Source organism: Salmo salar, unplaced genomic scaffold (genome assembly GCF_965601325.2).
Source record: "Salmo salar unplaced genomic scaffold, fSalSal1 ptg000691l, whole genome shotgun sequence".
NCBI lineage: Eukaryota > Metazoa > Chordata > Actinopteri > Salmoniformes > Salmonidae > Salmo > Salmo salar.
Genome location: NW_027675466.1, coordinates 2,338,006 through 2,347,500, shown reverse-complemented (window position 1 = coordinate 2,347,500; position 9,495 = coordinate 2,338,006).

Here is a 9,495-nt window from a genome sequence, read left to right as displayed (position 1 = left end):
CAGCTTGCTCTTGGGGACTCTATAGTAGTATTATAGTAGTACTATAGTATTATTGCAGTACTCACCACCTCCAGCTTGCTCTTGGGGACTCTATAGTAGTATTATAGTAGTACTATAGTATTATTGCAGTACTCACCACCTCCAGCTTGCTCTTGGGGACTCTATAGTAGTATTATAGTAGTACTATAGTATTATTGCAGTACTCACCACCTCCAGCTTGCTCTGGGGGACTCTATAGTAGTATTATAGTAGTACTATAGTATTACTGCAGTACTCACCACCTCCAGCTTGCTCTTGGGGACTCTATAGTAGTATTATAGTAGTACTATAGTATTACTGCAGTACTCACCACCTCCAGCTTGTTCTTGGGGACTCTATAGTAGTATTATAGTAGTACTATAGTATTATTGCAGTACTCACCACCTCCAGTTTGCTCTTGGGGACTCTATAGTAGTATTATAGTAGTACTATAGTATTATTGCAGTACTCACCACCTCCAGCTGGCTCTTGGGGACTCTATAGTAGTATTATAGTAGTACTATAGTATTATTGCAGTACTCACCACCTCCAGCTTGCTCTTGGGGACTCTATAGTAGTATTATAGTAGTACTATAGTATTATTGCAGTACTCACCACCTCCAGCTTGCTCTTGGGGACTCTATAGTAGTATTATAGTAGTACTATAGTATTAATGCAGTACTCACCACCTCCAGCTTGCTCTTGGGGACTCTATAGTAGTATTATAGTAGTACTATAGTATTAATGCAGTACTCACCACCTCCAGCTTGCTCTTGGGGACTCTATAGTAGTATTACTAGTAGTACTATAGTATTATTGCAGTACTCACCACCTCCAGCTTGCTCTTGGGGACTCTATAGTAGTATTATAGTAGTACTATAGTATTATTGCAGTACTCACCACCTCCAGCTTGCTCTTGGGGACTCTATAGTAGTATTATAGTAGTACTATAGTATTATTGCAGTACTCACCACCTCCAGTTTGCTCTTGGGGACTCTATAGTAGTATTATAGTAGTACTATAGTATTATTGCAGTACTCACCACCTCCAGCTTGCTCTTGGGGACTCTATAGTAGTATTATAGTAGTACTATAGTATTATTGCAGTACTCACCACCTCCAGCTTGCTCTTGGGGACTCTATAGTAGTATTATAGTATTATTGCAGTACTCACCACCTCCAGCTTGCTCTTGGGGACTCTATAGTAGTATTGTAGTATTATTGTAGTATTATAGTAGTACTATAGTAGTATTATAGTAGTACTCACCACCTCCAGTTTGCTCTTGGGGACTCTATAGTAGTATTATAGTAGTACTATAGTATTATTGCAGTACTCACCACCTCCAGCTTGTTCTTGGGGACTCTATAGTAGTATTATAGTAGTACTATAGTATTATTGCAGTACTCACCACCTCCAGCTTGCTCTTGGGGACTCTATAGTAGTATTATAGTAGTACTATAGTATTATTGCAGTACTCACCACCTCCAGTTTGCTCTTGGGGACTCTATAGTAGTATTACAGTAGTACTATAGTATTATTGCAGTACTCACCACCTCCAGCTTGCTCTTGGGGACTCTATAGTAGTATTACAGTAGTACTATAGTATTATTGCAGTACTCACCACCTCCAGCTGGCTCTTGGGGACTCTATAGTAGTATTATAGTAGTACTATAGTATTATTGCAGTACTCACCACCTCCAGCTTGCTCTTGGGGACTCTATAGTAGTATTATAGTAAGTATTATTGCAGTACTCACCACCTCCAGCTTGCTCTTGGGGACTCTATAGTAGTATTATAGTAGTACTATAGTATTATTGCAGTACTCACCACCTCCAGCTTGCTCTTGGAGGACTCTATAGTAGTATTATAGTAGTACTATAGTATTATTGCAGTACTCACCACCTCCAGCTGGCTCTTGGGGACTCTATAGTAGTATTATAGTAGTACTATAGTATTATTGCAGTACTCACCACCTCCAGCTTGCTCTTGGGGACTCTATAGTAGTATTATAGTATTATTGCAGTACTCACCACCTCCAGCTTGCTCTTGGGGACTCTATAGTATTATTGTAGTATTATAGTAGTACTATAGTAGTATTATAGTAGTACTCACCACCTCCAGTTTGCTCTTGGGGACTCTATAGTAGTACTATAGTATTATTGCAGTACTCACCACCTCCAGCTTGCTCTTGGGGACTCTATAGTAGTATTACAGTAGTACTATAGTATTATTGCAGTACTCACCACCTCCAGCTTGCTCTTGGGGACTCTATAGTAGTATTATAGTAGTACTATAGTATTATTGCAGTACTCACCCACCTCCAGCTGGCTCTTGGGGACTCTATAGTAGTATTATAGTAGTACTATAGTATTATTGCAGTACTCACCACCTCCAGCTTGCTCTTGGGGACTCTATAGTAGTATTATATAGTAGTACTATAGTATTATTGCAGTACTCACCACCTCCAGCTTGCTCTTGGGGACTCTATAGTAGTACTATAGTATTATTGCAGTACTCACCACGCTCCAGCTTGCTCTTGGGGACTCTATAGTAGTATTATAGTAGTACTATAGTATTATTGCAGTACTCACCACCTCCAGCTTGCTCTTGGGGACTCTATAGTAGTATTATAGTAGTACTATAGTATTATTGCAGTACTCACCACCTCCAGCTTGCTCTTGGGGACTCTATAGTAGTATTATAGTAGTACTATAGTATTATTGCAGTACTCACCACCTCCAGCTTGCTCTTGGGGACTCTATAGTAGTATTATAGTAGTACTATAGTATTATTGCAGTACTCACCACCTCCAGCTTGCTCTTGGGGACTCTATAGTAGTATTATAGTAGTACTATAGTATTATTGCAGTACTCACCACCTCCAGCTTGCTCTTGGGGACTCTATAGTAGTATTATAGTAGTACTATAGTACTATTGCAGTACTCACCACCTCCAGCTTGCTCTTGGGGACTCTATAGTAGTATTATAGTAGTACTATAGTATTATTGCAGTACTCACCACCTCCAGCTTGCTCTTGGGGACTCTATAGTAGTACTATAGTATTATTGCAGTACTCAGCACCTCCAGCTTGCTCTTGGGGACTCTATAGTAGTATTTATAGTAGTACTATAGTATTATTGCAGTACTCACCACCTCCAGCTTGCTCTTGGGGACTCTATAGTAGTATTATAGTAGTACTATAGTATTATTGCAGTACTCACCACCTCCAGCTTGCTCTTGGGGACTCTATAGTAGTACTATAGTATTATTGCAGTACTCAGCACCTCCAGCTTGCTCTTGGGGACTCTATAGTAGTATTATAGTAGTACTATAGTATTATTGCAGTACTCACCACCTCCAGCTTGCTCTTGGGGACTCTATAGTAGTATTATAGTAGTACTATAGTACTATTGCAGTACTCACCACCTCCAGCTTGCCTCTTGGGGACTCTATAGTAGTATTATAGTAGTACTATAGTACTATTGCAGTACTCACCACTCCTCCAGCTTGCTCTTGGGGACTCTGCAGATGCAGTTGGTCCCAAAGTTGGTGTCCCGTGTCTGGATGCATCGAAGACAGCACAGGTTCTCGTATCCCTGTTTCTTCCACTTAGCGATCAGATTCTTATCAGCATAACTCTCCTTTATACAGTAGTCATACAGCTCTACACACACACAGGACGCACACACACACACACACACACAGGACGCACACACACACACACACAGGACACACACACACACACACACACACACACACACACACACACAGAGAGAGAGAGAGAGAGAGAGAAAGAGCATTATACCTAAAAACCCAAACCCTAAAATAAGCAAACTCAACGCTCCACTAGCCTCTGCATCTTATATATTCAGTGTACGACGGTCTTCCTCTGCTGACGGTCTTCCTCTTATGTAACAGTAATATCTATCTCTGCTGACGGTCTTCCTCTTATGTAACAGTAATATCTATCTCTGCTGACGGTCTTCCTCTTATGTAACAGTAATATTATCTACCTCTGCTGACGGTCTTCCTCTTATGTAACAGTAATATCTATCTCTGCTGACGGTCTTCCTCTTATGTAACAGTAATATCTATCTCTGCTGACGGTCTTCCTCTTATGTAACAGTAATATCTATCTCTGCTGACGGTCTTCCTCTTATGTAACAGTAATATCTACCTCTGCTGACGGTCTTCCTCTTATGTAACAGTAATATCTATCTCTGCTGACGGTCTTCCTCTTATGTAACAGTAATATCTATCTCTGCTGACGGTCTTCCTCTGCTGACGGTCTTCCTCTTATGTAACAGTAATATCTATCTCTGCTGACGGTCTTCCTCTTATGTAACAGTAATATCTATCTCTGCTGACGGTCTTCCTCTTATGTAACAGTAATATCTATCTCTGCTGACGGTCTTCCTCTTATGTAACAGTAATATCTATCTCTGCTGACGGTCTTCCTCTTATGTAACAGTAATATCTATCTCTGCTGATGGTCTTCCTCTTATGTAACAGTAATATCTATCTCTGCTGACGGTCTTCCTCTTATGTAACAGTAATATTATCTACCTCTGCTGACGGTCTTCCTCTTATGTAACAGTAATATCTATCTCTGCTGACGGTCTTCCTCTTATGTAACAGTAATATCTATCTCTGCTGACGGTCTTCCTCTTATGTAACAGTAATATTATCTACCTCTGCTGATGGTCTTCCTCTTATGTAACAGTAATATCTATCTCTGCTGACGGTCTTCCTCTTATGTAACAGTAATATCCATCTCTGCTGACGGTCTTCCTCTTATGTAACAGTAATATTATCTACCTCTGCTGATGGTCTTCCTCTTATGTAACAGTAATATCTATCTCTGCTGACGGTCTTCCTCTTATGTAACAGTAATATCTATCTCTGCTGACGGCGTTCCTCTTATGTAACAGTAATATTATCTATCTCTGCTGACGGTCTTCCTCTTATGTAACAGTAATATCTATCTCTGCTGACGGTCTTCCTCTTATGTAACAGTAATATCTATCTCTGCTGACGGTCTTCCTCTTATGTAACAGTAATATCTATCTCTGCTGACGGTCTTCCTCTTATGTAACAGTAATATCTATCTCTGCTGACGGTCTTCCTCTTATGTAACAGTAATATCTATCTCTGCTGACGGGCTTCCTCTTATGTAACAGTAATATCTATCTCTGCTGACGGTCTTCCTCTTATGTAACAGTAATATCTATCTCTGCTGACGGTCTTCCTCTTATGTAACAGTAATATCTATCTCTGCTGACGGCGTTCCTCTTATGTAACAGTAATATCTACCTCTGCTGACGGTCTTCCTCTTATGTAACAGTAATATTATCTACCTCTGCTGACGGTCTTCCTCTTATGTAACAGTAATATCTATCTCTGCTGACGGTCTTCCTCTTATGTAACAGTAATATCTATCTCTGCTGACGGTCTTCCTCTTATGTAACAGTAATATCTATCTCTGCTGACGGTCTTCCTCTTATGTAACAGTAATATCTATCTCTGCTGACGGTCTTCCTCTTATGTAACAGTAATATCTATCTCTGCTGACGGTCTTCCTCTTATGTAACAGTAATATCTATCTCTGCTGACGGCGTTCCTCTTATGTAACAGTAATATCCATCTCTGCTGACGGTCTTCCTCTTATGTAACAGTAATATTATCTACCTCTGCTGATGGTCTTCCTCTGCTGACGGTCTTCCTCTTATGTAACAGTAATATCTATCTCTGCTGACGGTCTTCCTCTTATGTAACAGTAATATCTATCTCTGCTGACGGTCTTCCTCTTATGTAACAGTAATATTATCTATCTCTGCTGACGGTCTTCCTCTTATGTAACAGTAATATTATCTACCTCTGCTGACGGTCTTCCTCTTATGTAACAGTAATATCTATCTCTGCTGACGGTCTTCCTCTTATGTAACAGTAATATCTATCTCTGCTGACGGTCTTCCTCTTATGTATCAGTAATATCTATCTCTGCTGACGGTCTTCCTCTTATGTAACAGTAATATCTATCTCTGCTGACGGTCTTCCTCTTATGTAACAGTAATATCTATCTCTGCTGACGGTCTACCTCTTATGTAACAGTAATATCTATCTCTGCTGACGGTCTTCCTCTTATGTAACAGTAATATCTATCTCTGCTGACGGTCTTCCTCTTATGTAACAGTAATATCTACCTCTGCTGACGGTCTTCCTCTTATGTAACAGTAATATTATCTACCTCTGCTGACGGTCTTCCTCTTATGTAACAGTAATATCTATCTCTGCTGACGGTCTTCCTCTTATGTAACAGTAATATCTATCTCTGCTGACGGTCTTCCTCTTATGTAACAGTAATATCTATCTCTGCTGACGGTCTTCCTCTTATGTAACAGTAATATCTATCTCTGCTGACGGTCTTCCTCTTATGTAACAGTAATATCTATCTCTGCTGACGGTCTTCCTCGTATGTAACAGTAATATCTATCTCTGCTGACGGTCTTCCTCTTATGTAACAGTAATATCTACCTCTGCTGACGGTCTTCCTCTTATGTAACAGTATTATCTATCTCTGCTGACGGTCTTCCTCTTATGTAACAGTAATATCTATCTCTGCTGACGGTCTTCCTCTTATGTAACAGTAATATCTATCTCTGCTGACGGTCTTCCTCTGCTGACGGTCTTCCTCTTATGTAACAGTAATATCTACCTCTGCTGACGGTCTTCCTCTTATGTAACAGTAATATCTATCTCTGCTGACGGTCTTCCTCTTATGTAACAGTATTATCTATCTCTGCTGACGGTCTTCCTCTTATGTAACAGTAATATCTATCTCTGCTGACGGTCTTCCTCTTATGTAACAGTAATATCTATCTCTGCTGACGGTCTTCCTCTTATGTAACAGTAATATCTATCTCTGCTGACGGTCTTCCTCTTATGTAACAGTAATATCTATCTCTGCTGACGGTCTTCCTCTTATGTAACAGTAATATCTATCTCTGCTGACGGCGTTCCTCTTATGTAACAGTAATATCTATCTCTGCTGACGGTCTTCCTCTTATGTAACAGTAATATCTATCTCTGCTGACGGTCTTCCTCTTGTGTAACAGTAATATCTATCTCTGCTGATGGTCTTCCTCTTATGTAACAGTAATATCTATCTCTGCTGACGGTCTTCCTCTTATGTAACAGTAATATCTACCTCTGCTGACGGTCTTCCTCTTATGTAACAGTAATATCTACCTCTGCTGACGGTCTTCCTCTTATGTAACAGTAATATCTATCTCTGCTGACGGTCTTCCTCTTATGTAACAGTAATATCTATCTCTGCTGACGGTCTTCCTCTTATGTAACAGTAATATTATCTACCTCTGCTGACGGTCTTCCTCTTATGTAACAGTAATATCTATCTCTGCTGACGGTCTTCCTCTTATGTAACAGTAATATCTATCTCTGCTGACGGTCTTCCTCTTATGTAACAGTAATATCTATCTCTGCTGACGGCGTTCCTCTTATGTAACAGTAATATTATCTACCTCTGCTGACGGTCTTCCTCTTATGTAACAGTAATATCTATCTCTGCTGACGGTCTTCCTCTTATGTAACAGTAATATCTATCTCTGCTGACGGTCTTCCTCTTATGTAACAGTAATATCTATCTCTGCTGACGGTCTTCCTCTGCTGACGGTCTTCCTCTTATGTAACAGTAATATCTATCTCTGCTGACGGTCTTCCTCTTATGTAACAGTAATATCTATCTCTGCTGACGGTCTTCCTCTTATCTAACAGTAATATCTATCTCTGCTGACGGTCTTCCTCTTATGTAACAGTAATATCTATCTCTGCTGACGGTCTTCCTCTGCTGACGGTCTTCCTCTTATGTAACAGTAATATCTATCTCTGCTGACGGTCTTCCTCTTATGTAACAGTAATATCTACCTCTGCTGACGGTCTTCCTCTTATGTAACAGTAATATCTATCTCTGCTGACGGTCTTCCTCTTATGTAACAGTAATATCTATCTCTGCTGACGGTCTTCCTCTTATGTAACAGTAATATCTATCTCTGCTGACGGTCTTCCTCTTATGTAACAGTAATATCTATCTCTGCTGACGGTCTTCCTCTTATGTAACAGTAATATTATCTACCTCTGCTGACGGTCTTCCTCTTATGTAACAGTAATATCTATCTCTGCTGACGGTCTTCCTCTTATGTAACAGTAATATCTATCTCTGCTGACGGTCTTCCTCTTATGTAACAGTAATATCTATCTCTGCTGACGGTCTTCCTCTTATGTAACAGTAATATCTATCTCTGCTGACGGTCTTCCTCTTATGTAACAGTAATATCTATCTCTGCTGACGGTCTTCCTCTTATGTAACAGTAATATCTATCTCTGCTGACGGTCTTCCTCTTATGTAACAGTAATATTATCTACCTCTGCTGACGGTCTTCCTCTTATGTAACAGTAATATCTATCTCTGCTGACGGTCTTCCTCTTATGTAACAGTAATATCTATCTCTGCTGACGGTCTTCCTCTTATGTAACAGTAATATCTATCTCTGCTGACGGTCTTCCTCTTATGTAACAGTAATATCTATCTCTGCTGACGGCGTTCCTCTTATGTAACAGTAATATCTATCTCTGCTGATGGTCTTCCTCTTATGTAACAGTAATATTATCTACCTCTGCTGATGGCCTTCCTCTTGTAGAACAAGTCGAAGATATATCTGCTCCTCTGATGATGCAGTCTGAATATCGGCCACAGGGACTCCACCTTCCGCTTTCCCTCGTGAGGCTCCGTCTCGGCTGTAAGGAGACAAATCGCAACCTCGTCATCGATACAATACAGGAATTATCCAAGATTTCCCCCATTATCCAAGATTTCCCCATTCTCCAAGATTCCCCCATTATCCAAGATTTCTCCATTCTCCAAGATTTCCCCATTATCCAAGATTTCCCCATTCATACATCAACTTTATATTGTAGCTAGCTAAGTAGCTAATAGTTTGGCTGGTTGATTACCCTAGCTCAACTAACTACACTGAACAACAATATAAAAAAAACCGCAACATGTAAAGTGTTGGTCCCATGTTTCCATACAGTAAAAAAAACGTATTTCTCTCTTAAATTTTTGAGAACAAATGTGTTTACATCCCTGTTAGTGAGCATTTCTACTTTTTCAAGATAATCCATCCAACTGACAGGTGCGGCATATCAAGAAGCAGATTAAACAACACAGGTGCACCTTGTGCTGGGGGACAATAAAAGGCCACTCTAAAAAATGTGCAGTTTTGTCACAACAACTCAATGCCACAGATGTCTCAAGTTGAGGGAGTGTGCAATTGGCATGCTGACTGCAGGAACGTCTACCAGAGCTGTTGCCAGAGAATTGAAATGTTCATTCCTCTACCATAAGCCACCTCCGTCATTTTAGAGAATTTGGCTGTATTTTTTTTTTTTTTTTTTTTTT